The sequence below is a fragment of the Tachyglossus aculeatus genome, chromosome 9 (genome assembly GCF_015852505.1).
Source record: "Tachyglossus aculeatus isolate mTacAcu1 chromosome 9, mTacAcu1.pri, whole genome shotgun sequence".
NCBI lineage: Eukaryota > Metazoa > Chordata > Mammalia > Monotremata > Tachyglossidae > Tachyglossus > Tachyglossus aculeatus.
Genome location: NC_052074.1, coordinates 43,945,906 through 43,972,565, shown reverse-complemented (window position 1 = coordinate 43,972,565; position 26,660 = coordinate 43,945,906). Strand labels below are relative to the sequence as shown.

Sequence of the window (26,660 nt, the reverse complement as noted above, 5' to 3'; positions counted from 1 at the left end):
TTTGCCAATTCCCCTTTATTCTTAGTAGATTCTCTATTTCTCGGGTGTTGGTCAGTTCCTGTTGCTTCCCTGTGGAGTTATGGACTCAATCAATAGTATTTATTGAACGCTTACTCTGTGCAGAGAACTGTACTGGGCACCTAGGAGAGTACAATAGTGTTGGCAGGCACTAGCTACTTAGACAAGTGGCGTGTCCTTCTGGATGGACCACAAGCCTGGGGGAGAGTAGCAGAAGTAGCAGGCCTTATTGAGCACCCCCTGGGTGCTATGTATCAAACTAGGTAATGATGCAGAGCAGTGCCGTGTTCCCTTCGAACTCATGCCCTCGGACAATGACTGTCAATGGAACAAAGACCAGAATTGTACTCTCCCAAGTGCTTAGTACAGAGCTCTGCACACAATATGCACTCAAATATGGCTGACTGATTGAAGAAACTGCACAGTCCCTTTAGGGATCTGCAAATCTGTCGCATCATACATGTAAATTCCCTCCAGCCTTCTCCATTTCAAACATGAGGTTACGGTGTCAGGGAGGTTCTTGGTCGAGACCAATTGTTATGAGCTCTGGGGCCCTGATCATTTTCCTTAGAGGAAATCTTTCAGGACCAGGAAACTTCCCGGAATTTTTTCCTACTGCTGGATTTTACAACTTCCCTAATCTCAATTTCTCCCTTTTCCTTAGTTTTGTCTTAGTCCCTTGTTCTGTACTTGACCTGCCTACCTTCTTTCCATGATGCTCATAGCTTTACAACTAAATATTTTAGGCATATAAACTATAAACATTCCAATTTTAGTCCAAGGCCCCCTGATAATGGAGAAAAAAGCTGGGTTTGGGCAAAAATAGCTGAGAATATTACTTCAGCTGAGTCTGCCAGTGGCTCATTTCCCTTGAATATGACTAAGAATCATTTGTGTCTCATATGCTTGTCTTAAAAATTGATCTCTCAAATTTAGACTGCCCTTATTTGCTCTTTTCATTTCCCTTTCGGAATAGCCATGGGCAGGGGTGGGGGGGAGCAGGTGGAATTGGGTTACCATCACCAGTAACCTTTATTTCTAAAAAACTACATGGCCGCAAGTCTAAAGTATGAAGAAGCTGCATTGAAGGGAGCAAGCTTTATGACACTGCAAATTGCAATTTTAGGGATAATGAAGTCTCTTGGCCTCAAAGTCAAGTAAAGAATAATAAATCAATTAATTCTTCCAAGGAATGGTTTGCCATACCATTTGCCAACTGCATTCCACCTCCAGGACCACAAGCCCAGTTGAGAACACAAATGGGGGTAAGGCTGATGAATTCTGCCATCCAGGTAATACATTTTTTGCATAACTGTGACTTTTAGATAACTTTTAGACTGTGAGCCCACTGTTGGGTAGGGACTGTCTCTATATGTTGCCAATTTGTACTTCCCAAGCGCTTAGTACAGTGCTCTGCACATAGTAAGCGCTCAATAAATACGATTGATGATGATGATGATGATAACTGTTATTTCAGATGCCAAGAGGGGGTTGAGGGTCACATCTGTAACTTGGAGATACTCGCACATAAAAAAGCACAATTTCCCAGTGATGTTTGGTGTCCGTTTGCAGTGGTTAAAGATGTGCTTAGAAAATGTCAATGGGGAAAAGCCCCAATGAAAGCAAAACATGGTGGACCTTGGAGGAGCGGAAAGGCAGATACAGACTCAATGATACGAAAAAACATTGGTTTGAAATTGTGAGACATCTTCCTTTCACGTTAGGTCGACTGGGGCCTGTCCATGGTTGCTTAACTGGAAAGAAACACATTGGGTTCTGGAAGGGGTCACATCAGAAAATTAGCCCTGCTTCTTCTTCCGTCAGTTAAGCGATGGAACAGTCAGAGAGAGCGTCACCCTCTGCTGGTGGATTATTACAAATCAGTTGTCCTACCCCGACACCAAGCCCCACTTTGGACCGCCTTTTTTGGCCAAAGAACTGACACTTGAAAGACCTTCAGAAAGAAGAAAGTCGCAAGAAACGTCTTCAGAAAATTAGGAACGCACTTGGCCAATCAATCCACTGAGGAAGTACATAAGGGTGACACAGCCCAAAGGCCTATGAGAACATAAAACCATTGAGGGGAGAGGCATGAGAGGGGTATTTCTTTTCTCTAAGAAATGCTCCAATTAAACAGGAAGGTTTACACAAACAGAACCGCATTAGAGAATACTAGCACCCCCCATCCACTCCGCTAGCACTCCGCAGTAAGGATAAGTACTCCCGGGTGATGTCCCAGACTGAGCCCCTTCCTTCCTCTCCCCCTCGTCCCCTTCTCCATCCCCCCATCTTACCTCCCTCCCTTCCCCACAGCACCTGTATATATGTATATATGTTTGTACATATTTTTTTACTCTATTTATTAATTTAATTTATTTGTACATATCTATTCTATTTTATTTTGTTAGTATGTTTGGTTTTGTTCTCTGTCTCCCCCTTTTAGACTGTGAGCCCACTGTTGGGTAGGGACTGTCTCTATATGTTGCCAATTTGTACTTCCCAAGCGCTTAGTACAGTGCTCTGCACATAGTAAGCGCTCAATAAATACGATTGATGATGATGATGATGTCAAATGGCGACAGCAGCCTTTCAGAATGAACCGAGACCAATAAAAAGGGCACGCACGGCTATTTTTCCTCTCTCGGCTTTTTTAGTTTGTCTTGTGAGGTATTCATTTCACACCGGGTCTTCTGTTGCAGCAGATTTTTCAAGTTATGCCAAAGCCGCCTCACCAGAAGGGAACGCACCGTCTCTCTTCAAAGACTTTAAAAAATAGAAAGGATTTTAAAAATCTGGTTTTCAAAGAAAAATCCAAACAGATTTCCACATTGTCTCGGGTTTCATTTAAGCCTGGTGATCCCTAATATTATTGCTCCTCTCTTCTGATTGTGTAGGATGGGGAAACTGCAACAGCAACTGACGGTCTCACGTCCCCAGGACTGAGTCAAGGAGGAAGCATATGGTTTGTCTCACCAGTGGATCCCACCTCCTATTTATATCTCCAGTCTGACGCTGCTTGTGGTCAGAGCTTGGGGCTCCTGAGTTAGGCTAGGTTCTAGGATAAACTTGGGCTCTGAATTTTGGGTGGCTGGGAAAAAAATTGAGCTTCAGAAGGGTGTTGAACCACTGAAGCAGTGTGGCTCAGTGGAAAAGAACACGGGCTTTGGAGTCGGAGGTCTTGGGTTCAAATCCCGGCTCCGCCACTTGTCAGCTGTGTGACTTTGGGCAAGTCACTTCACTTCTCTGGGCCTCAGTTCCCTCATCTGTAAAATGGGGATGAAGACTGTGAGCCCCATGTGGGACAACCTGATTACCCTGTAACCTCCCCAGTGCTGAGAACAGTACTTTGCACATAGTAAGCGCTTAATAAATGCCATCATCATCATCATCACAATCCCCATCCCCAGCTCAGTCATGCCTCAATTTCTTTTTTTTATGGTGTTAGTTAAGCATTTAATACGTGCCATGAACTTTACTAAGCTCCACGGTAAGGTTCAAGCTAATCAGGTTGGACACGGTCCACGTCCCACACGGGGCTCACAGTCTTCATCCCCATTTTACAGATGAACTAACTGAGGTGCAGAGAAATGAAGTGACTGGCTCAAGGTCACATGGCAGACCTTGTGTGTGTGTTTATTGTTATACTGTACTCTCCCAAGCGCTTAGTACTGTGTTCTGCATACGGTAAGCACTCAGTAAATACAACTGAATTGAGTGAGTAAATGAATGACAAGGGGCAGAGCCAGGATGAGAAACTAGGTCCTTCTGACTCTCAGGCCTGTGCTCTAGCCACTAAGCCACACTGCTTCCCTATTTCAACTGAGACACAGAGCTCGGCAGAAGCTGCTACCCATGGCAGGCATCCTGGGCATCAGCTTTCCCTTCAATTTCTCTGTGAGTTTTGCCAAGTCGATCACAGCCCCACAACAACCCGGCTCGAAGGTACAGACCCGCTCAACAGCACGTCAGCGGCAGGTGCCGGCTGACGGGGACAGGAAAGTACAGCAGGTGATTCCTTCTGTGAACAGAAGGGTTGGGAAGGAATTCAATGGAGATAGGAAAAAAATAGTTCCCAGTATTGATGGGGGTTGACGGGGAGGGGGAGATGTGTTTAGGCGAGGTTAGTCCTGAAATGATCACTTTTAAGCAGTGGTGGAACTACTGGAAAGAGACCGGACGTTGGAGTCAGGACACCTGGGTTTTAATTCTGGCTGTGCTACGTGACTACTGTCTGCAAGTCACCTCATTTCTTTGAGCCTCGGTTTCTCTCCTTAAATACTTCCTCCTTAGACTGTGATCCCCATGTGGGACAGGGTCTGTATCTGATCTGACTGAAACATCTCTACCCCAGCGCTTTGTAAGGAGCTTAGCACATACGTTTAACAAATACCAGAATTATTACTATTGGGCTGTGGGTTTTGGGGGGAGCAGGAAGAGATCTGAGTGCTCTTGGTAGGTAAAATTATTCTAGTCCTGACGGACAACTGAGCCAGAAACAGGAAGATTTGGGAAGCAGATGGTTCTCCCAGGCACATTCAAATGCTTTTCGGTTTTCCTCAGGTTATTTCATGGGCTGACTCGGCCTGGAAACACACCTACTATGTGGTTCAACGGCTGAAGTTCATTTATTCATTCAATCGTATTTATTGAGTGCTTACTGTGTGCAGAGCACTATACTAAGAGCTTGGAAGGTACAATCTGGCAACAGATAGAGACATTCCCTACCCAACAACAGGCTCACAGTCTAGAATTCTACCCAGACAGTGTTAGCAGTCTCCTGGCTGCTTCTAAAGGTGACGCGCAACCCCTTTTCGTTTTGCACAGTAGAGGGGAACATTTTCCAGAGAGTGTGGTGTCTTTAGCAACAAGGGATAAAAACTACCCAGCCACCTGGCAAGGTAAGAAAGGTCAGGAAGGGGAGACAGTCACTCCTCATTAAAAACATATTAACATCGTGTTACCATGGGTCAGTGATTTTCATAGCTCACACGAACACCACTTACTGTGCAATCCTTTCAGGCTGACCCGAACAACAGAAGACAAGTCATAGTGAATTGAGGGAGCTTTTTCAGTCCCTTGATGACCCTCCCTGACCCTGAGATAAGAAGGGTCCAGTCCCCATTTTCATCAATTCCACTAATTCACTGAGAAGTGCGCATGGCCTAGTAGATAGAGCATAGGCCTGGGTGGCAGAAGAAATTGGGTTCTAATCCTGGCTCCGCCAGTTGTCTGCTGTGTGACCTTGGGCATGTCACTTAACTCCTCTGGGTCTCAGTTACCTTGTCTGTAAAATGGGGATTAAGACGTGAGCCCCATCATGGATATGGACTGTGTACAACCTGATTAGCACATATCTAAATGTGAGAATGAATGAATGAATATCTACCCCAGAGCTTAGTACAGTATTTGGCACATAGTAAGCACTCAAATAATACTGTAAAAAAAAAATATCCAGGAACACCAAAATTTCTCCAACGTGGCCTAGGGACAATATTCCAGCTAGCTTTCAAAACCATTCTAATAATTAATAATAATAATCATGGTATTTGTTAAGCGCTTACTAAATCCAAATCTAATTCATTCATTCATTCAATTGTATTTATTGAGCACTTACTGTGCGCAGAGCACTGTACTAAGAGCTAGGGAAGTACAAGCTGGCAACGTATAGAGATGGTCCCTACCCAACAGTGGGCTCACAGTCTAGAAGGAGGAGACAGAGAACAAAACAAAACATATTAACAAAATAAAATAAATAGAATAAATATGTACAAATAGAGTAATAAATATGTACAAACATATATAAATATATACAGGTGCTGTGGGGAGGGGAAGGAGGTAAGGTGGGGGGGATGGGGAGGGGGAAGAGGAGGAGAGGAAGGAGGGGGCTCAGTCTGGGAAGGCCTTCCCTCCTGCTCCTCGGGAAGGCAACATGGTGCAATGGGAGAGCCGTGGTCCTAGAAGTTGGAAGTCCTGGGTTTAAGTCCTGGCTCTGAAACCCATTCCCTATGTGGCCTTGGGCAACCCACTTAACCTCCCCATGCCTCAGTTTCCCCAGCCATAAATTGGAGATAATAATACTTGAACCCTACCTCGCAGAGGTATTGTGGAGAGTAAATAACTAATTTAAGGCGCTTTTGTAATAAAAGCACCAAATAGAAACACAGGTCCCAAGCATTTAGTACAGTGCTTTGCACACAGTAAGCACTCAATAAATACAATTGAATGACGACTGAACAGCATTTGTAGTACTTTCCCAACACTTAGTAAGGTGTCCTGCTTATAGTAAGCACTCATATATCATTGATTGATTGATTTTTCCACCCCACAGCTGGAGCACAGGGAAGATGTTCATGATAGACACAGGACAGACACACCTGTTGGTTCCCTCCTCCCCTTGTGTGAGAGGAAAAGGGAAGAGACCATGAGTTTGTACCTACCCTTTCTTCCCCAACAAGTGCACCCCCATGGCAAGTATCACCCAGGCTCCACCCTCAGCTCCCAGAGTCCTCGGTAGAAGGCGAACACCATCACGTCAGAGTGTCGAGTGTTAAAAGCAAGGATGCCTGAGTGGACATAACACAAAGTCCGAGCTTCGATAGCCAACCCGCTATGGATACCGCAAGTTTGTAAAAGCCCCCGAAAAGTAGGAGGTCCCCAGTAACCTGGATCACAGGGACCAAGAGGAGAGAGTCCTCTGGTCTGCCCCAACAGGCCTCCAGAAGGACATTAAATCCTCTTGCACGATACACTCCAGATAGGAAGCAAAGGCCACCAAAGGCAATTCCCTCGTTTGCCCATTCTGGGAAGTTCTGCCATGAGTTCTCCTCCTTTTGAAACTGCAGCCCCTGTAAGTTCGCCAGGAGCCCAGCCAGCCTCACCGCTCACTGGGGAAGTAGCATGGCTTAGTGAATAGAGCCCAGGCCTTGGAGTCAAGAGGACCTGGGTTCTAATCCTGATTCTGCCAAATGTCTGCTGGGGGACCTTGGGCGAGTCACTTCACTTCTCTGTGCCTCAATTACCTCATCTGTCAAATGAGAATTAAGACTGTGAGCCCCACGTGGGACAGGGATTGTGTCCAATCTGATTAGATTGAATCTACCCCAGTGCTTAGAACAGGGCTTGGCAAAGTAAGCACTTAAGTACATTATTATTATTATTATTATTATTAACAACAAAAAGCAATGCCTCTGTGATCCCACAGGGAACCTTCTCCCCAAGTGGAGGGGAAAACGGAGTGGTCATTGTATCTCCACCCCTGGCACACACATATATTCTGCTGCTTCCACAGCTCCCAGGGACTCCCACCTATCCTCTCGCTCAGTCTGGGCCAGCAAACGACCACGTGTGAGGAATCTGTTGCAGGTGAGCTGGTGTTGGGGCATTGGCTCAGTGGTGTTGCACTGAGCTAGGCTGAAGGGTAGGGGAAAAGCAGGGGTGCTTCATTTCCTCCAGCGCTTGTGGTATCCCACCCACATGCCAAAGGGATTTCAAAATGGGGGTCCTCTATACAGCCCCTTGCTCCCCCAAAGTGGGAAGCAGCGTGGCTTAGTGGAAAGAGCATGGGTTTGGGAGTCAGAGGACCTGGGTCCCAATCCCAGCTCTTTCAAATGCTTGGTCTGTGACCTTGGGCAAGTCACCTCACTTCTCCATGCCTCAGTTTCCCCTCCTACTTAGACTGTGAGCACCATGTGGGACAGGGACTATGTTCAAACTACTTCACTTGTATCTACCCCAGTGCTTAGAACTGTGTTGGACACATATTGAGCACTTAAATGCCATTTTTTTAAAAACAAATCCTTGATTAACACTCTGGAAGTCTCCCTTAGCATCCTCAAGAGGGGAAAGGAATGCACCTTGGGAAGCTGCATTAGCACCACAGCACATATATATCTTATTTATGTATGTATGTATATTAATGTCTGTCTTCCCCTCTAGACTGTGAGCTCATTGTGGACAGGGAATGTGTCTGTTGTTGTACTGTACTCTCCCAAGCACTTAGAATAGTGCTTTGTACAGAGTAAGTGCTCAATAAATACAATTGAATGAATGAATTGAATGAATACAGCCTCCAGGGAACAGTTGGACATCACAAGTTAACTTGCTGGTTGGTTCAGTGTCCCAGAGAAGAGCTGGTTCAGTTTCCCAGAGGGAAAGAGCCCAAACGTGCCAAGTGCCACCTTTCCCGTCTCCCCCTCCTGCTGTGGAACTCGTTTCAGCTGATTAGTCAAAGACCCGGGGCCCACCTAGACTTAGAAATGGCAAACGAAACCCTCATCAGCCTGTCAGGGTTGGTGGTCATGGGCTGGAAGGCTCCAGGCAGATTCCTCCATCGAGAACCTCCTCAATCAATGGCATTTTGGTGCAACTATGATATTTGGACCACTGTAATGAGCATTTGGAGAAGTACCCTGGAGTTAGTAGACATGATCCCTGCCCTCAACGAGCTTACAGTCTAGTGGTGGTGCAGGGGGAGGGGACAGTGGGTAGACACTAAAATAAAATATTGAGTTGATGAGAAGCAGCATGGCTTACTGGAAAAAGCATGGGCTTGAGAGTCAGAGGACTTGGGTTCTTATACCAGCTCTGCCACTTATAAGCTGTATGACTTTGGGCAAGTCACAACTTCTCTGTGCCTCAGTTACCTCACCTGTAAAATGCAGATTAAGACTCTGATCCCCACATGGGACAACCTGATTACTCTGTATCGACCCCAGTGCTTAGAACAGTGATTGGCATATAGTAAGCGCTTAACAAATACCATCGTTATTATTATACATTTAGAGGAAGGAGAAATGGCATTGGTGAAATGGATACCTTCCTGGAAGCTGAATTCATGGGCAGGTCATAGTGAGGCAAATACATCCAGCCGTGCCACCCCACAGAATCCCTTTCTAAGAGACGATCGGCTAGGCTGAAGCTTGGGGAGGAGGGCTGGGCTTTGAGGGATTTTTACCGCTCGCGCCCGGACAACAGATGGTCCATTAAGTAATGGAGAGACAACAAGGGTGTGGCTTCCATCCCTGGAGTGTTCCTGCTTGGAGTGGTCCAGCCAAGCCCAGCAAACGCCCTTCTTCCCCCGCTGCCACAAACACACACACACACACAAAAGGGAGAGTCAGGCAGTCAGGCAGAGACGGGCAGAGAGACCCATCTGCGCTCACAAGAACCAGAACCTCTGTTCCCGGCATGGGGAAATGTCATCTCCTCTCAGGCCTCCGAGAGGTCCCGTCTCCTTGAAATCACCAATCAGATATATCCCTCCTTTCCCCAAGGAGTCTCAACGCCCAAGAGGAGGCCGATGACAACCTCTTGGTCCAAGGAGGCAGCTGCAAATGCTTTGGCTCGCTTTGCCTTGCTCGGCTGGGGAGGGACTACATGAGAAGCAGTGTGGGCTGGTGGAAAGAGCACAGACTTGGGAGTCAGAAGCCTTGCATTCTAATCCCAACTCTGCCTCGTCTGCTGTGTGACCTCAGGCAAGTCATTTCACTCCTCTGTACACCAGAGTTCCCTAATCTGCAGAACGGGTTTTCGACACCTGCTCTCCCTTTTACTTAGACCGTGAGCTCCATGAGGGGCATGATTAGCTTTGATCTACCCCAGGGCTTAGTACAGTGATTGGCACATAGTGAGCGCCTAACGAAACCACTATTATTATACCATTATTAATACTTCTACTACTAATAATAATGGCATTTATTAAGCACTTACTATGTGCAAAGCACTGTTCTAAGCGCTGGGGAGGTTACAAAGTGATCCAGTTGTCCCACGGAGGGCTCACAGTCTTAATCCCCATTTTACAGATGAGGGAACTGAGGCCCAGAAAAGTTAAGTGACTTGCCCAAAGTCGCACAGCTGACAATTGGAGGAGCTGGGATTTGAACCCATGACCTCTGACTCCAAAGCCCGCACTCTTTCCACTGAGCCACGCTGCTTCTCATCATCATCATTCAGACCGTGCCCAATGTAGGTCAACAGCCTTTCCTTTTGTTCAGGACCATTGAGGAATCCTTAAATCAGCTGGGCTCCATCCACTAATGGCCCTATTTAGGTTCAGGACTGTAGTGCTATTCCTTTAACATGATTTTTCCGAGAAGAGTAGGAGGGGCAGTGGGGTGGGGATGGGCCGTCAAGAAGAGCACAGCATAGGAACACCATCAATGTTCTCCCCACTTATTTAAAGTCTGGCTCGTTAAACCCAAATGGCTCATTGGTTTCTGAATATTTATCCCCAAATCAGTGCTGATACATCCTTTTGTTTTGATTACTGGAAGTAAACAGATCAACCTACCAGGGGCTCTGGAAGGGCGACAGCTAATTTTGGAAGAAACACACTTCCGATGCAGCATCTGAGTTTATCAGCTAGCTAGAGGCCGTCACAGATGTTCTCATGCTTATTCACAGAAAAAGAGTGCTGGAATGGCCCAGGAATCTTGTATACCCACAGCTCTCCTCTATCACAGGGGTGATGGTCTGCAAGTCTTTCTCTTATTACTATTTATGCATAAAATAAAAATAATGCTGGTATTTGGAAAGTGCTTTACTGCATGTTAAATGCTGTGCTACACTCTGGGACAGATATAAGATGATCAGATTAGACACAATCCTTTGCCCCTTGGAGAATACGGTCTCAGAGAGGGAGGGAGAACTTTTATCCCCATTTTATGGATGAGGAAACTGAGGCACAGAGAAACAAAGTGGCCCGTTCAAGGTCACACAGCAGGCAAGTGGCAGATCCAGAAATAAAACCTGGGTCTCCCATCTCCCAGCCCCGTGCTCTGTCCACGAGGCCCCGCTGCTTCCAATATTCCCACCCTCCATCCGGCGCTGTGTGCACAAACACCCCCATTTCTGCCAACAGTCGTTGCATCCAGACAGCTCGTAATGTCGGAAGACCGCTCCCTAACTCCACCATCCCTTTTCAGGCAAAACATATAGTGATTCTACCTGAAAGATCACTCAAAATGCAGTTATTTCACACAATAGCCAGGCTTCAGCACCCCAGAACCTAATGGAAATTTCAGACATCAAGCCTCCCAAGCACTGGAATAAATCCCTCCCTCCTCTCTCCTCCCCTTGACCAGATTTCCCATCAGTATTCACCGGCCAGTCCTGTGACGTGGCCAGTGTGACAAGAGCTCAAGACACAAGTGGAGAAACTGGAGTGGGCCCAGAGAAGCACAACAAAAACGATCAGAGGGGTTGGGGGGCGGACTGGGAAGCAGGATCTGTGAGGAAAGGTTAAAGGAGTTGGGAATATTTAGTCTAGAAGGGGGAAAACCAGCCCGAGGGATGTCTTAATAACTGCCTTCCAGACCAAGAAAAGTCAGCATGAGGAAGGACGTGGACCAGCTGTTTGTCTGCCTTAAAAGCCAGGGCACGTATAGAATCCTTGACACTTCTCTTTAAAAACCAGGCTTGGCACCCCTGTGTCAGAAGACTTGGGAGCCTTGAGGCAGGGGCCTGGACCACTTGGCATCCAGAGGGCCCGGCCACAAAACTGGGATTTCCCAACTAGGACTGCACAGGAGGCCAAGACAGACAATAACTCTCCCCCATCACTTCAAAGCCATATTGAAGGCACATCACCAAGAGGTCTTCCCTGACTAAGCCCTCATTTCCTCTTCTTCCACGCCCTTCTGCATTCACCTAACCTGCTTTCTTTATTCATCCCCCCCCCCCCCCAGCCCCACAGTGCTTATATATGTATCTGTCATGTATTTATTTCTATTAATGTCTGTCTCCCCCTCTAGACTGTAAGCTCGTTGTGGGAAGGGAATGTGTCTATTAGAATGTACTCTCCCAAGCACTTAGTACAATGCTTTGCACGCAGTGAGTGCTCAATAAGTACAATTGACTTTCTGACTGACCAAGTGCTGCATGGCAGCTGAACTGCCCCAGCCAGTGGGAGGCCCCCAGCAAGCAGGGAACAGCAGGCTCACCGAGCTGTTGGATGCTGCCCACACCAAGAAGCAACACGGCCCGGTGGATAGAGCCCGGACCTCGGAGTCAGAGGTCCTGGGTTCTAGTCCCAGCTCAGCCACTTCTCTGCTGGATGACCTTGGGCAAATCACATTTCACTTCTCTGTGCCTCAGTTTCCTCAACAGCAAATGGGGATTCAATAACTGTTCTCCCTCCTACTTAGACTGTGAGCCCCATATGGGACAGGGACTGTGTCCGACCTGATTAACTTGTATCTACCCCCGCACTTAGAACAATGTTTGATAATGTAGTAAGTGCTTAACAAAGCTCTTTAATAAAACCTGTGGGAACTGGGGGGAATTGGGTGGGGAGGAATACTGGACCACTCCACCAAAAAGCAGTCACAAAGGCCCAGAAGAATAAGAAAACTGCTCTACCGTTCTTTGTGGGGAGAGGGGCAAGGGGGTGCCAAGCACTGTGCTAAGCACTGATGTAGAAACAAGATAAACCAGATCAGACAACGCCCCTATCCCACTCGAGGTACACAACCTAAACAGGAGGGAGAACTGGTATTTTATCCCCTTTGACAGATGAGGAAACGGAGACCCAGAGGGGTAAAATGACTCATCCAAGACCACCCGGCAAGACAACGGCAAAGCTGGGACTCAAACATGGGTCTTCTAACTCCCAGTCCCGTGCTCTTTCCGCTGGGTCACACCACCTCCCTCATCAGTGACCGATAATCCTGCAACACTGGGGAAATTGAAGGAAGCCAGGCCGCTGACCTTCCAGCGTTTGCTCAATGTGACAAACGGTCAACAACGAGCTTTTAAAAAGCATTCTCAGTCCTGACCGCCTACTCAACTTGGTTCACGTGCTGGCGAGCCCTGACCCATCACCCTCATCCATACGGAGATTCAGCCCCCATGGGAGTTCAAGAAAGAGTCACTGGATGGAGTTGAAAAACAGCCTCATTGTGGGTCCTCTCTGTTGTGGGGAGAGGGAGAGGGTAGATGGCACTCCAAACCTCTTGATGCAGTCAGGTTTTAATCCACATATTATAGTCTGTTTCCACCACCAGACTGTAAGCTCCTGGAAAGCAGGGATCATCATCATCAATCGTATTTATTGAGCGCTTACTATGTGCAGAGCACTGTACTAAGCGCTTGGGAAGTACAAATTGGCAACATATAGAGACAGTCCCTACCCAACAGTGGGCTCACAGTCTAAAAGGGGGAGACAGAGAACAAAACCAAACATACTAACAAAATAAAATAAATAGAATAGATATGTACAAGTAAAATAAATAGAGTAGTAAATATGTACAAACATATATACATATATACAGGTGCTGTGGGGAAGGGAAGGAGGTAAGATGGGGGGATGGAGAGGGGGACGAGGGGGAGAGGAAGGAAGGGGCTCAGTCTGGGAAGCCCTCCTGGAGGAGGTGAGCTCTCAGTAGGGCCTTGAAGGGAGGAAGAGAGCTAGCTTGGCGGATGGGCAGAGGGAGGGCATTCCAGGCCCGGGGGATAACGTGGGCCGGGGGTCAATGGCGGGACAGGCAAGAACGAGGTACGGTGAGGAGATTAGCGGTGGAGGAGCAGAGGGTGCGGGTGGGCTGTAGAAGGAGAGAAGGGAGGTGAGGTAGGAGGGGGCGAGGTGTCATCAGAACAAATAGAATTAAAGCTAGATGCACATCATTAACAAAATAAATAGAATAGTAAATATGTACAAGTAAAATAGAGTACTAAATCTGTACAAAAGCGGGCAGGGAATTTGTCTACCATCTCTTTTCTATTGTACTCTCTCAAGCACATAGTACACTGCTCTACACACAGTAAGCGCTCACTAAATGCCATTGATTGATTGATGTAATCACACAGGAAATAACCAGACATCTCTTTGGGGAGAGTGCTGGGAGCGATGGGACCCTCACCCTTTTTTTGTTGTAATGGGGGGATCTTTAGCCTGGGCCTAGTGCCTTACTGATTCTCCACACTGACAGGACTCTTCACAACTGGCTTTAAACTGACTCTAGACAGTACAGAACAGGCTCATTTATATCTGTCTGTCACGGCCCATGGAGCAAGCAAGGGCGACAATAGGAATGCTCTTATCTCTACCATTCCCTCTCTTTTGTCCTCTCAAACTTGACCCGGACATAGCTGCAATGAATTGCCCTGAAACCCTCCATCCGAAAGCACTATGGTTTATTCAACATTGTGTCTTTATTCATGTGTGCTAAGCGGGTTTAGCAGACATCTAACATCATTACAAGTTGATCAAATCACTCAGCGCTTAGTAAAGTGCCCGGCACAGAGTAAGCGCTTAACAAATACCACAATTATTATTATTATGGAGCGCTGATTTTGGTTTATGAACATCCATTTCAATTATGCAGCACCCCAATTTGTTGTGTTTTCTCTGTCTTCAGGGTGCAACAACATCTTTGATCCCTTAAGAAAGGCTATCTCGGTCACAGTGTCCATTCAGCATAGCTGTCTGGAAATTCAGAGAATCAATCAATGAATGACATTTATCGGGCTCTCTCGGGATTGCACCTGGAGAGTTTCCAGTACTCTACCAGTCTCGGCTATAGGAGGGAGAGTCAAGCAAAGGCATACCCATTCCACTCCTAGCTTGGGCCATGGCTACCAAGTGGAAGGCAATCTGCTACAAATCAAAACTCAGCTGTGCAAGGCAGCAGGGGCACAGGAGACTGTCGAGGGCTGAGACTCAAGTTTACTGCACAGAAGAAGGCAATGGTAAAGCACTTGCATATTTTTACCAAGAAAACTCTATGGATCCACTACCAGAACGACTGCAGGTTGAGGAGGGGCAGTCTGGGAGAGATGTGTCCATGGCGTCGCTGAGTCGGAGACAACTTGACAGCATAAGATAAAACTATATGAAAAGCCCTGTAGTAAGGGCTTGGGAGAGTAAAATACAACTGAGTTGGTAGACACAATGGTAGAGAAGTATTTCTTGCCCTGCGGAACCTGCGAGGTGCTTAGTAAAGTGCTCTGCATACCTTAAGTGCTCAATAAATGGACTGATAGCTTTAAAACAGAGCAGTTGGAATCTCCGAATGCAGAAGGAAATGCCACGGTATCTTGCAGAATGGAAGCCCTCCCCTCTCAACATCCCTTGCTCTCTATGATGGACCAAACAGGTCAGCTGGGGAGAGAATTCTGCTGGGCAAACTCTTTATGAGCAGGGAACATTTCCGCTAATTCTGTTGTATGCTCTCTAGAGCTTAGTACAGTGCTCTGCACACAATAAGTGCTCAATAAATACAACTGATTGATTGATTGAGCAAAAGAAGTTCGACTATCAAGCCTGCACAAAATGCTCACTGCAATCCCTGGTGACGCAGACCCCACCTCACAGACATCATTTGGAGAAAGCCCGATGGAAGACTAGTGATGCACTGTCTAGGAATCTGAAACCAGCCCTGTTTCCATCAGACTGTGGCTTTTATGAAGCTCCCACAGCTTTCCCGCCTTTCGGTCCATCATGATCAGAGGCTTTCTGATCAGAGGCTGAGCATGGGCTTTGGAGTCAGAAGTCATGGGTTCAAATCCCGGCTCTGGCAATTGTCAGTTGTGTGACTTTGGGCAAGTCACTTAACTTCTCCAGGCCTCAGTTCCCTCATCTGTAAAATGGGGGTGAAGCCTGTGAGCCCCCCGTGGGACAACCTGATTACCCTGTACCTCCCCCCAGTGCTTAGAACAGTGCTTTGCACATAGTAAGCACTTAATAAATGCCATCATTATTATTATTATTATTTGACTCATAGTCCCTGAATGCTTACTGTGTGCAGAGCACTCTGCTAAGTGCTTGGGAGAGGACAATATAACAGAGTTGGCAGACATTTGCTCCCTTAAGAACTCTGAACCCATAGTATTCTGAGGAAGGTCTTTGGCATCTCTGTACCACTCTGGCTTTAGCATAAAGGACTGAGAATTTAGGGACAAGACAAAGATTGGCCTCTGGTGTTTTCAAATCAATGGTATTTATTAAGCACCTCCTGTGTGCAGAGCACTGTACTAGATGCTTGGGGGAATATGATACAATAGAGCCCTTAAGGAGCTTACCAAGATTCATTCATTCAATCGTATTTATTGAGCGCTTACTGTGTGCACAGCACTGTACTAAGCGCTTGGGAAGTACAAGTTGGCAACACATAGAGATGGTCCCTACCCAACAGTGGGCTCACAGTCTAGAAGGGGGAGACAGAGAACAAAACAAAACATATTAACAAAAAATAAATAGAATAAATATGTACAAATGAAATAAATAAATAGACTAATAAATACGTACAAACATATATACAGGTGCTGTGGGGAAGAGAAGGAGATAAGGCAGGGGGATGGAGAGGGGGAGGAGGGGAAAAGGAAGGAGGGGGATCAGCCTGGGAAAGATACTTTTTAATCCATCAGTGGTATTTACTGAGTGCTTACTTTGTGAAGAGCACTCAAGAGAGCAAAATACAATATAGTTGGTGCTCACATTTCCTGCCTCCAAGGAGCTTACAGTTTGGTGGGGGGAATTAATCTAATTAGCTTCTGAAGTAGTAAAAATTTCGCTCTTCCCTTTCCCTCTCTCTTCCCTACTCTCCTCCTCTCTTGCTTTGCAGCAAATTCAAAAGCACATAAACTTCTCTGTTGGATCTTGACGATCACAGATCTTTTCTCTCCTCGCTTCCCCTCTCAGCCCAACCCACCCCCCACTTGCCTCTACCTTCTCTCCCTCAACCTTACACAGCCTGACCACAGTAGCCCTATTCATCTGTCTGCTGTGGTCAAACTTCACCTTTCCACCCACCAGGCTTTCCCACTAAATTCACACCTCAATCTACACCCAAAGCCCTGCACCTCTGCCTCATTTCCTGTGGTTATACCTCAAGTTATTTTTATCTTTTGTCTAATGGAGGTGTATGGTGTACCCTTAGAGTCGAGCAGAGTGAATCGAACGATGATACTTTCGGAGTCTGCCTGGGCCTAGCCAGGGTGACCAGCGAAACCACTTTGCTGACCCAGAAGTCACAGCATGTCACTTGCACTGTGTAGACTATGTGACACAATGGCAGCACGAGACAGAAGAAAGTGCTTTGCGGAAACTGGCATAACCTCGAATGTGGCGCCAGGGCAACCCCTGACCCTCCCAGGACTCTGTAAGCCACAGAGGGTTGAAAATAAAACCACTGGTCACCAAGGCTTCCGGGACCATATCGGTACCAGACAGGGCCCAGACCACCAATTCATTCAATCGTATTAATTGAGCGCTTACTGTGTGCAGAGCACTGTACTAAGCTCTTGAACCCTCAGTCTTCGGGGGCACTGACCGGCTGGGGTCCCAGTGTGGGTAGCGCCCCGCGGGGAACAGCAGCCAATGTGGACCAGGCTGAAGTGCTGGGCCTACTTCAAATCTGGCCATGGGGCCTTCCTCCTGCTTCACTGCCCGGATCAAGCCCTAATGGATCCTAAAGTAGAAACACAGTTTCTGAACAAAGTGGCACCTGTCTAGCCTCTGGACATATCCTGGATCCTTAAAAAAATAATAATGATATGGCATTACTGGTCTAAACAGGCTTCCACCTTTCCCTGCAAGCTTCTGCCTTGCTCTGCTCCTGCCTACACTCTTCTGTTTCCAGGTCCCTCTTTCCCACTGCTTTGGAGATGCAGAGATAGGCAAATAGGTCGCTAGCCACCTGCCACTGCCTCAACTCTGCCCAGGCCTGTTCCCAAGCTGCTGTGGCTGCTTTCATCTCCACCTACTCCTGCCTCTCCCGCTCTAATGCCCACTGCCTGGAACGGTTTCTCCCTGTGCTACTATTTTTCCACCTCCCGCAAATTCCTCTGGAAAAATGACTTCTTCCATGGAGGATTTTGCTGTCATCCTCCCTTCAAAAGCTTGAACCTGAAGGCAACAGAGAGGGGAATGAAACAGAGAATCTCTATAGATATTGCTGTACTGTGAGATATAAATGCCAAGGTGCTTCTTTTTTCTACTTCCATCTTCACTTTCTTGGTGGCTATTTTGAAAATCAAGTTATGTAAGCCACCAGAGGTACATAAACCGCACCAGTGCTGAGTGCGACTTAAGTGCCTTTTTCATCTTTCCTATCATCCCTTGCAGCAGTGAGGTTGCCTCCAAATCCCTCCCATTCTTCCTGCCTGTGGGTCTTTCTCATTTTCCCTCCTTTCCATGCCAACTTCTTTCTTCTTTATCCTTCCATCTGATCTTTGACTCTCCACCTCATTCCTCCCTGAGGGCTTTCTCCCTCTCCTGTATGGTCTAGCTCTCCTTACATCATGGCCGAGAAACTACTGCCTGAATGCCAACTGGAGGCTGCCTTTCACTCATCTGAAGAAATATCGACACTTAAAGGCCTTTCGGCACCTTCTTAGGGTGAAGAGCCTGGGGTCTCACTTCCGATAAACTCCTATCAACACCCCCTCCAGGTGTGGCTCCCCACCTGTCCACAAGTCAGATCTCCATGTACTAGTTCCTCAGGCTTCCTCAAGGCTATCTGCAGTCCATCCCTAACCAGGGGCTGTTTGGAAGGCAAACACGGGCTAATGTTTGCCCGAGCCTATTTGTTTGAAACTTGAAGGGCACTTCTGAACACACCGATAAAATCGAACATGGACACCTCTTCCACAGGACACGGCCTTGAAGGGCTAGAGGTCGTCCGCAATCTCAAGTGGAGAGGTGAACAAGCACCAGCTGGAGAATTGTTTCTTGGAAGCGGGTGGGTGGAAGGATTTTCCTCCTCTCCCCTCTACTGGGTGAAATGACCAAACTTCGTGTCTTGGGGAGGAGGAAAAAAAAACAGATGAAATCACAACAGTGAGAGTTGTTCAACATGGGAACGGGATAGCTAGGGAGGTCGCCACAAGCTCACACCCTGGAGGGCTTAGAAAATAGTATTGGGTTTCATTCATCTGGCACAAGCTACATGAACCTAAGGTCCGGGAGAGAGGGAGTAGAGTAGGGGGGAGGGGAAGGAAAAATACATTAGCTGTATTTACTTTAGAGAAGCAGCATATCCTAGTAGGAAGAGCATGCGACTGGGAGTCAGAGAACCTGAGTTCTAATCTCACTTTTGCCAACTGCTTGCTGGGTGATCTTGGGCAAGTCACTTTGCTTCTCTGTGCCTCAGCTTCTCAACTCTAAAATGGAGAGTCAATGCCTGTTCTCCCTCCTACTGATATTGTGAGTCTCATGAGGGACAGGGATGGGTCCAACCTGATTAACATCCACCAATGCTTAGAACAGTACTTAACACAGTAAGCACTTAACAAATATAATAATAATAATCATAATAATAATGACCCTTCCAGCCCAGTGACTATTACACACTATCTAAATGCATACCTCAAAGCACACAGGGTGGAGGAGATTAGGTAGCATTTCCAGAAATTCCATCGACACCCAAGAAGTAAGTGCTCAGTAAATACAATTGAATGAATACACCATATATCTTGGAAAATTGGACAGCATTACAGCTGAACACCAAGAAATGCGAGGTCCCAAAATCGTGATGACAGTATGCATTTCCAAACCTTCTCCTTCCCAAGTGTCTAATGAGGGCCGCAATGCAGCAGTCTCTGGGGTGGAACAGAGCCAAAGGAAAAACAATCTTTGGCCAACATGAACTAATTAGTCCTTCCAGCAGTCTTCTGAAGGAGGGATGTGTTATCAGCTTCAGCATCCGGGCCCAAGCCCACAAGCCAAAGGGGGAGGTCAAACTTTCATTCGGGCCGTTTCCCGATTCAGAGGTAAAAATTCAGACACGAGGGCAAACATTTTACTCTTCTCACACAACCACAGGCTCTTTCTGGTCCGGCCAGAGCCGGAAGGATCAACGTGTTCAAAGCCTCTACTGGAAACAACTCCGAGATAAGCCGCACAATCATAACAATGTGATGACAACCAACCAGCGGGGGACAACCAGCTCGGGCTTTTACTGAATTTCAGCTGTTTATGAATATGAGATAAAGCCTCCTTTGGGTTTCCACAGAGTCTGCTCTCTGCCTGCCTATGAAAACCTTTCTCTGGGAATTCGCCCAGCCAGGGAGTAAATGCAAGCAATCAACGGAATTTATCCTTGTTATGGGCAGGGAATGCGTTTGCTAATGCTGTTTACTATACTCTCCCAAGAGTTTCGTACAGTGCTCTGCACACTGTAGGCGGCTCAATAAATACCAACAGTTGATTGAGTAGTTACTGTGAGCAGAGTACTATACTAAATGCCTGGGAGAGTACATCAGAGCTGTATTCCCTCAAGGAATTTATAATCTAGCAGGGGAAACAGACATTAAAATAATTTACTGACAGGGGAAGCAACTGAGTATAAGGATATCAGTCAGTCAATCATATTAAGTGCTTACAGTGTGCAGGCACCACACTAAGCGCCTGGGAGAGTACAACAATATAAGAGACATATTCCCTGCCTCAAAAGAACTTACAGTCTAGAGGATATGTTCAAAGGTTTCTGTGGGGGTTTTGGGCATGGGGAGGACAAAAGTGCATAGGCAACCTACAAGGGAGGGAAAATAGGGTAGGGAGATAAGAGGTTAGGTAGGGAAAACTTCCTGGAGGAGATATGACTTTAGTAGGGTTTGGAAGAAGCAGAAAGTGGTGTGGTCTGTCAGATAGGAAAGCAGAGGGCATTCTAGGAAGGAGGGAGGGAATGGGCAAGGGGTTGTCAGCTCATTGTGGGCAGGGAATATATCTACTATGTCTGTCATATTGTCCTCTCCCAAGCACTCAAAACAGTGCTCTGCACACAGTAAGTGCTCAATAAATACCATTGATGATGATGATGGGTTGATAGAGAGATGAGAGTGAGGCACAGCGAGAAACTTGCTGCTATAGGAGCAAAGTGTGAGGGCTGGGTTGGAGAGGGAGAGGGGGAAAGTTTGATTGGCAGGGGGAGAGAGCTGACTGATTATCAGTCAGCCAATGGGACCAGATTATCTGGGGCCTGTGTCCTCAGTCCCCACTCCCAGGCCTCAAAACCCACCATCATGGGCCCCAAATCCTCCTCCTCCTCACCCGTTGCTTCACGCATTTTACAACCTTCAGGAGTGGGGACTGGAGGGTGGATTTAGGGTTAGTCCTCATGTTCAAAAGTTAGCTTTTTTTCCGTGTTTGTCTTCTTCATCTCCTAGGTCGGAAGCTTCAGGAGGGCAAGGATGGTCTTCAATTCTAGTGGGGTTTTTGTATATTCCCAAGTACTTAGTAGACAGCAATGCACTCAGTTGGCCCTTAACAAATATTACTGTATGACTGGATATAAATCAAAGTCCCATCATACCACTTTTTCTCATTTTAGTGGCATTAGTTATGGCATTTATTCCACGCTTACTATACGCTATGCTCCTGGGTAAATTCAAGGCCAGACAATCAGGCACGATCCCTGCTCTACAATGGACTCACAATCTATCTTATCCCCATTTTCCAGATGAGGAAACTGGTCCAGGGAGGTTAAAGTCTTGAGAAGCAGTGTGACCTAATGGATAGAGCACAGGTCTGGACATCAGAAGGACCTGGGTTCTAATCCCAGCTCCACCACTTGTCTGCTGTGGTACCTTGGGCAAGTCACTTCGCTTCTCTGTTCCTCAGTTACCTCATCTGTAAAATGGAGACTAAGACTGTGACCCCCATGTGGGACGGGGACTGTGTCTAACCTGATCAGCCTGTATCCACCCCGGCGCTTAGAACAGTGCTTGACACATTCATTCATTCAATCATATTTCTTGAGTGCTTCCTGTGTGTTGAACGCTGTACTAATCGCTTGGGAGAGTACAATATAACAATAAACAGACATTCCCTGACACACAGTACGTGCTGAACATCTTATTATTATTATTATTATTACTATTATTATTATTATTATCATGAAAGCCTTGGTCAGGAAGAACTGCCAAGTACACCAGCTTGCTTTGAGCTTGGTCTGGCTCCGCTCCAGCGTGAAGAGTTCCAAGTGCAGGCCACCCTGTCCCAAGATCCCAGAACCTCACACCTGTGGGAAAGAGCTTTTTCTAATCCTTGGCTTTGGCCGGCCGGTCGGGTTCCCACTCAGGGGCGGAGGCAGCAGGTCTCCGGTGGAAAAGAGCAGTCTGAGGAGCAGGCGTCACACCTGGCCTGGGGTCTCCCCTGCCTCAAACTCACGCGGCACTCTGCAAACCAGGATGCCATTAATCCAGGGGAGCGGTGTGGCCTAGGGGATAGAGCACAGGCCCAGAAGTCAGAAGGACCTGGGTCTAATCCCAGCTCCGCCCCTTGCTTGCTGGGTGATCCTGGGCAAGTCACTTTACTTCTCTGGGCCTCAGTCTCCCCAACTGAAAAATGGGGTTTCAAAACCTGATCTCCCTCCTACTTAGACTGTGAGTCCGGAGTGGGATGGGGACTCTCTCCAACCTGATTAACCTGAACCTACCCCAGAGCTTGACATATAGAAAGTGCTTAACAAAATACCTAATTATTCTTATTTCCCCTTCCCTGCAGTTCAAAGACATTTTTCAAACACCACATCACTCGTTCCCACAGAAACTCCCAAGGGCGAGGGAAGAGGCAAATGTTTTATCAACTCCTTTTTCTAGATAAGGCAGCCAAACGCAGCCTAGCCTGAAGCTGCCTAGAGCCAATCAGGGGAAAAGGCCAAAGATACGCAGGAGCACCCAAGCTGCCTCTCCTCATGATATGATTACCCTTAGGCTTCTCAATGAAAGGACTGATCCCCCAAAATAATTCTCCATCATCAATCAGTGGTATTTATTAAGTGCTCACTGTGTGCAAAGCACTGTACTAAGGGCTTGGGAGAGTACAGCACAACAGAGTTGGTAAATGCCACTTCCGCCCATAAGGAGCTTACTGTTCTCTGGGGCAATGTCTTAGCAGTCTCTGACTTCTGAGACGGACACTCGAGCTAGAAAACAACATTTTTTATGGTGTTTAAGTGCTTACTAAGAGTTGCTAGAGCACATACAAGCAAGTGACACTAGACACAGTCCATGTCCCACATGGGACTCGTAATCATAATCCCCATTTTACAGATGAGGCAACTGAGGCCCAGATAAGTGAAGTGACTTCCCCAGGGTCACAAGACAGACAAGTGGCAGAGCCAGCATTAAAAGTCAGGATCTTCTGACTCCCAATCTCATGCTTAAAACATTAGTCCATGCTGCTCTTCCGAATCTTACACTCCAGGCCGGAAGCGGGAGTCAGGAAACCCATATTCCAGTCCTAGATTTCCCACTTGTCTGCTGCGTGACCTTGGGAAAGTCACTTACCCTCTCTGGGCCTCAGTTTCCTCACCTGCAAAATGGGGGTTAAAATACCTGTTCTCCCTCCCTCTTTGACCACGAGCCACAGGTCAGATCAGACGGGGACTTGGAATTATTCTGCATCTACCTCAGCCCTTAGCCTGGTATGCAGTAAGTGCTTAATAAATCCCATCCTTATAATCCATTATCTGTCCCTAGCAGTTATTTTGTCCAGTCTACCCATATAAAGAAAGCCCCATAAGCATTTATTTATTTAATTATTTATTTAGATTAGCATCCGTCTCCCCCTCTAGACCGTGAGCTCGCTGTGGGCAGGGAATGTGCCTGTTGTTGTTGTTGCATTGTACTCTTCCAAGCACTCAGTACAGTGCTTTCCATACAGTAAGCGCTCAATAAATTGAATGAATGAATGAAAGCACTTATACTGTATTATTTCCCCTAGTTTATTTTAATGTCTGTCTCTCCCTGTAGTCCATAAGCTCCTTGTGGGCAGGAATCACATCTACCAACTCTGCTGTACTTTCCCAAGTGCTCAGTACAGTGCTCTGTACACAAAAAGTGCTCATTAAATACTACTGATCAACGGAGTGAAAAACAGAAAACACCAAGCTCAAACCAACTGTACAAAGTAATCTCTATTTCTCTGGTCTTGGTAATGAAGGTACATGCCACCTTAGAAAAATTCCTGGAGGGAAGAACCTGGCTCGTATATATGCTTTGAATGGCCTCTTGAAAACTCTGAGCACGGAGGAAAAACAAACCTGGGAGAAAAGAAAGAGGAAAAAGGAAATCGAGGCAATACGCAGAGAGGAAAAGGGGAGTAAACTCGCCAATAGCAGCCAGTCTACCTTAGCAGCTTTAAGCTACCTATCCATCAGCGATCTGCTGCTGACCCTATTGTTTCGTGGGGAAACTGAGGCTGAGAAGCTCACTGCTTCAACAGAGGCTTCTGGTAATGTCAGTCCTTGTTGGAATTAACTTCCCCGCCTCCCTGGCTGAGACCTTGGGTAGCTTCTTATGAGAACGCGTATCTGCTTTAATCTTTACAACGGACATGTCCTGTCATGGAGCAAAATTACATTTTCTAGTAACGATGCTGATTTGCAGGGCACTATTTGCACAACAGGCTCTTCCTGACACCCTGCCCTCCCCCCGCAACCTCCCGGGCCCTTAGATCCTCCAGCCTGCCAGCTCCAAGCCCTCAGTCAACTGCCAAACTCGGTGGATTAGCAGGTATGCAAACAAACCCAATAAAGTGAAATATCAAAGGCAGGACATCAAACAAATATTCTTTACTGCACAAATGAAATCCCCAGTAAGAGGCAAGTACGCGGGACTCTAACTGCATTTTAGGCTCTTTCCTGAGGGCTGCTTGCCAACCAGAAGGTTTGCCTCAGGACCCTTCCTGGAGAAGTCAAGGACTAGATTAGCTTTCAGGAAGGAACAGCGTTTAAATAAAAGAAACTAAGTCCCGTATGGTTCGGTCGGCTTCAAACCACTGAGGTCCCACCGTCACCTTTCCAATGTTTTAAACGAGGAAATGGTGTCATGTTGGAAGCACTTGAGAATTCCAAACTGACCAAGAGATCTTCCAGATGGCAAGCAGGGAGAAACCGAGCCTTCCGAAAAAGGGCCTTCGGGTCCGTTCCTCCTGCCCTGAATACCTGTTAAGAACCTACCACTTTGTGCAGTGCACTGTACTGGACTCTTGTACAACAGCAATTGTTCCTCCTGCCCTACAATTTCACTAAAATGTTTCCAGAAGAACGGGTGGCAGTGTGGCCTAGGGGAAAGTGCACAGGCCTCAGAGTCAGGAGACCTGGCCTGTATTCCCGGCTTTGCCACCTGACTGCTGAGTGACCTTGGGCAAGTCATTTAACTTCTCTGGGCCTTAGTTTCATTGCGGGCAGGAATCGTGTCCACCAACTCGGCTTTGGAGTCAGAGGTCATGGGTTCAAATCCCGGCTCCGCCAATTGTCAGCTGCGTGACTTTGGGCAAGTCACTTCACTTCTCTGGGCCTCAGTTACCTCATCTGTAAAATGGGGACTAAGACTGTGAGCCCCCCGTGGGACAACCTGATCACCTTGTAACCTCCCCAGCGCTTAGAACAGTGCTTTGCACATAGTAAGCACTTAATAAATGCCATCATTATTATTATCATTATTGTTCTCCCAAGCACTTAGTGCAGTACTCTGCATACAGTAGGCACTCAATAAATATTACCATTGACGATTAAATACCTATTCTACCTCCTCTTTAGAATGTGAACCCCATGCAGAACAGGGACTGTGATCGATCTGATTGTACTGAATTGACCCCAATGCCTAGCACAGTCCTTGGCATAGAGTAGGCCCTTTAGGTCGAGTGTTTAGTACAATGCTCTGCACACACAAAGTGCTCAATAAATTCCATTGACCAATTAGGTGATGGGGCTTAAAGAACAACTAAGAGCCCCTCCTGTCGTCAAGGAAAAGATCTCTTGAGAGGAAGTCTGGATTTGATTTCTAATCCCCTTATTACCTGAAGACACCAAATAAATCAGTGGTATTTATTGAGCATTTTCTATGTCTCAAGCACTGTACTAAGCATTTGGGAGAGCAGAGTACAACAGAATGAGCATGTTTTAAGGCCTATATTCTTACACATAGCTCTGATGCTGGCTACTTAATAATGATGGCATTTGTTAAGTAATTACTATGTGCAAAGCACTGTTCTAAGCACTGAGGAGGACACAAGGTGATCAGGTTGTCCCACGTGGGGCTCACAGTCTTCATCCCCATTTTAGAGGTGAGGGAACTGAGGCCCAGAGAAGTTAAGTGACTTGCCCAAAGTCACACAGCTGACAAGTGGCAGAGCCAGGATTAGAACCCATGACCTCTGACTCCCAAGCCTGTGCTTTTTCCACTGAGCCACGCTGCTTGAAATCCCTTTCCAAAGGATCCCACCTCAGTGAAGGCTTAGAGAGTTTGGGCCAGAAGAAAACACAACATTGCTTTTCCCTCTCCGTCCCCCCTGTAATCGTTTTGTTATTCCCCCAAGTTTGGCTCCTTTCTCCTCAGCAATCAGTCTGACCGGCCAGTTCTCTCAGGGGAGGACTATTCCTCATCCAGCCCCGTCCCACCGCCACGCTGCAAGTTAAGGAAGCAGTGTGGCTGCCTCTCCTTTGGATTTCAGACAGCTCAAGGAAACACCGGCCATTTGTTTTTCAACAAGTTGTTTTTTCCTCAACCGCAACTTCTAAATAAAGCTGAGGAAAAAGTGAAGCCACCCGATGGACCGAAGATAACTCTGGTGGCGGTTGGATACGGACAGAATCAGGGTACGAGAAAATATACGGACTCTCTATGCAGTCAGGGTGGCCACAGGTGATAATTGAGGAATTCCAGTCATAACCTCTTCCGACGACCCGCCTCTGTTACGT

General features: G+C 46.9%; 1 protein-coding gene and 1 non-coding gene across 10 annotated transcripts in view; one reads left to right on the top strand and one right to left on the bottom strand.

The window, feature by feature from the left end:
- The window catches only part of FMNL2 (formin like 2), a 224,598-nt gene that overhangs the window by 173,485 nt on the left and 24,453 nt on the right, over positions 1 to 26,660 (bottom strand). The window lies entirely within an intron of this gene.
- On the top strand, positions 14,482 to 14,619 carry LOC119932708. The gene has a single exon (XR_005452448.1). It is a non-coding gene; the product is annotated as a small nucleolar RNA SNORA7 (small nucleolar RNA).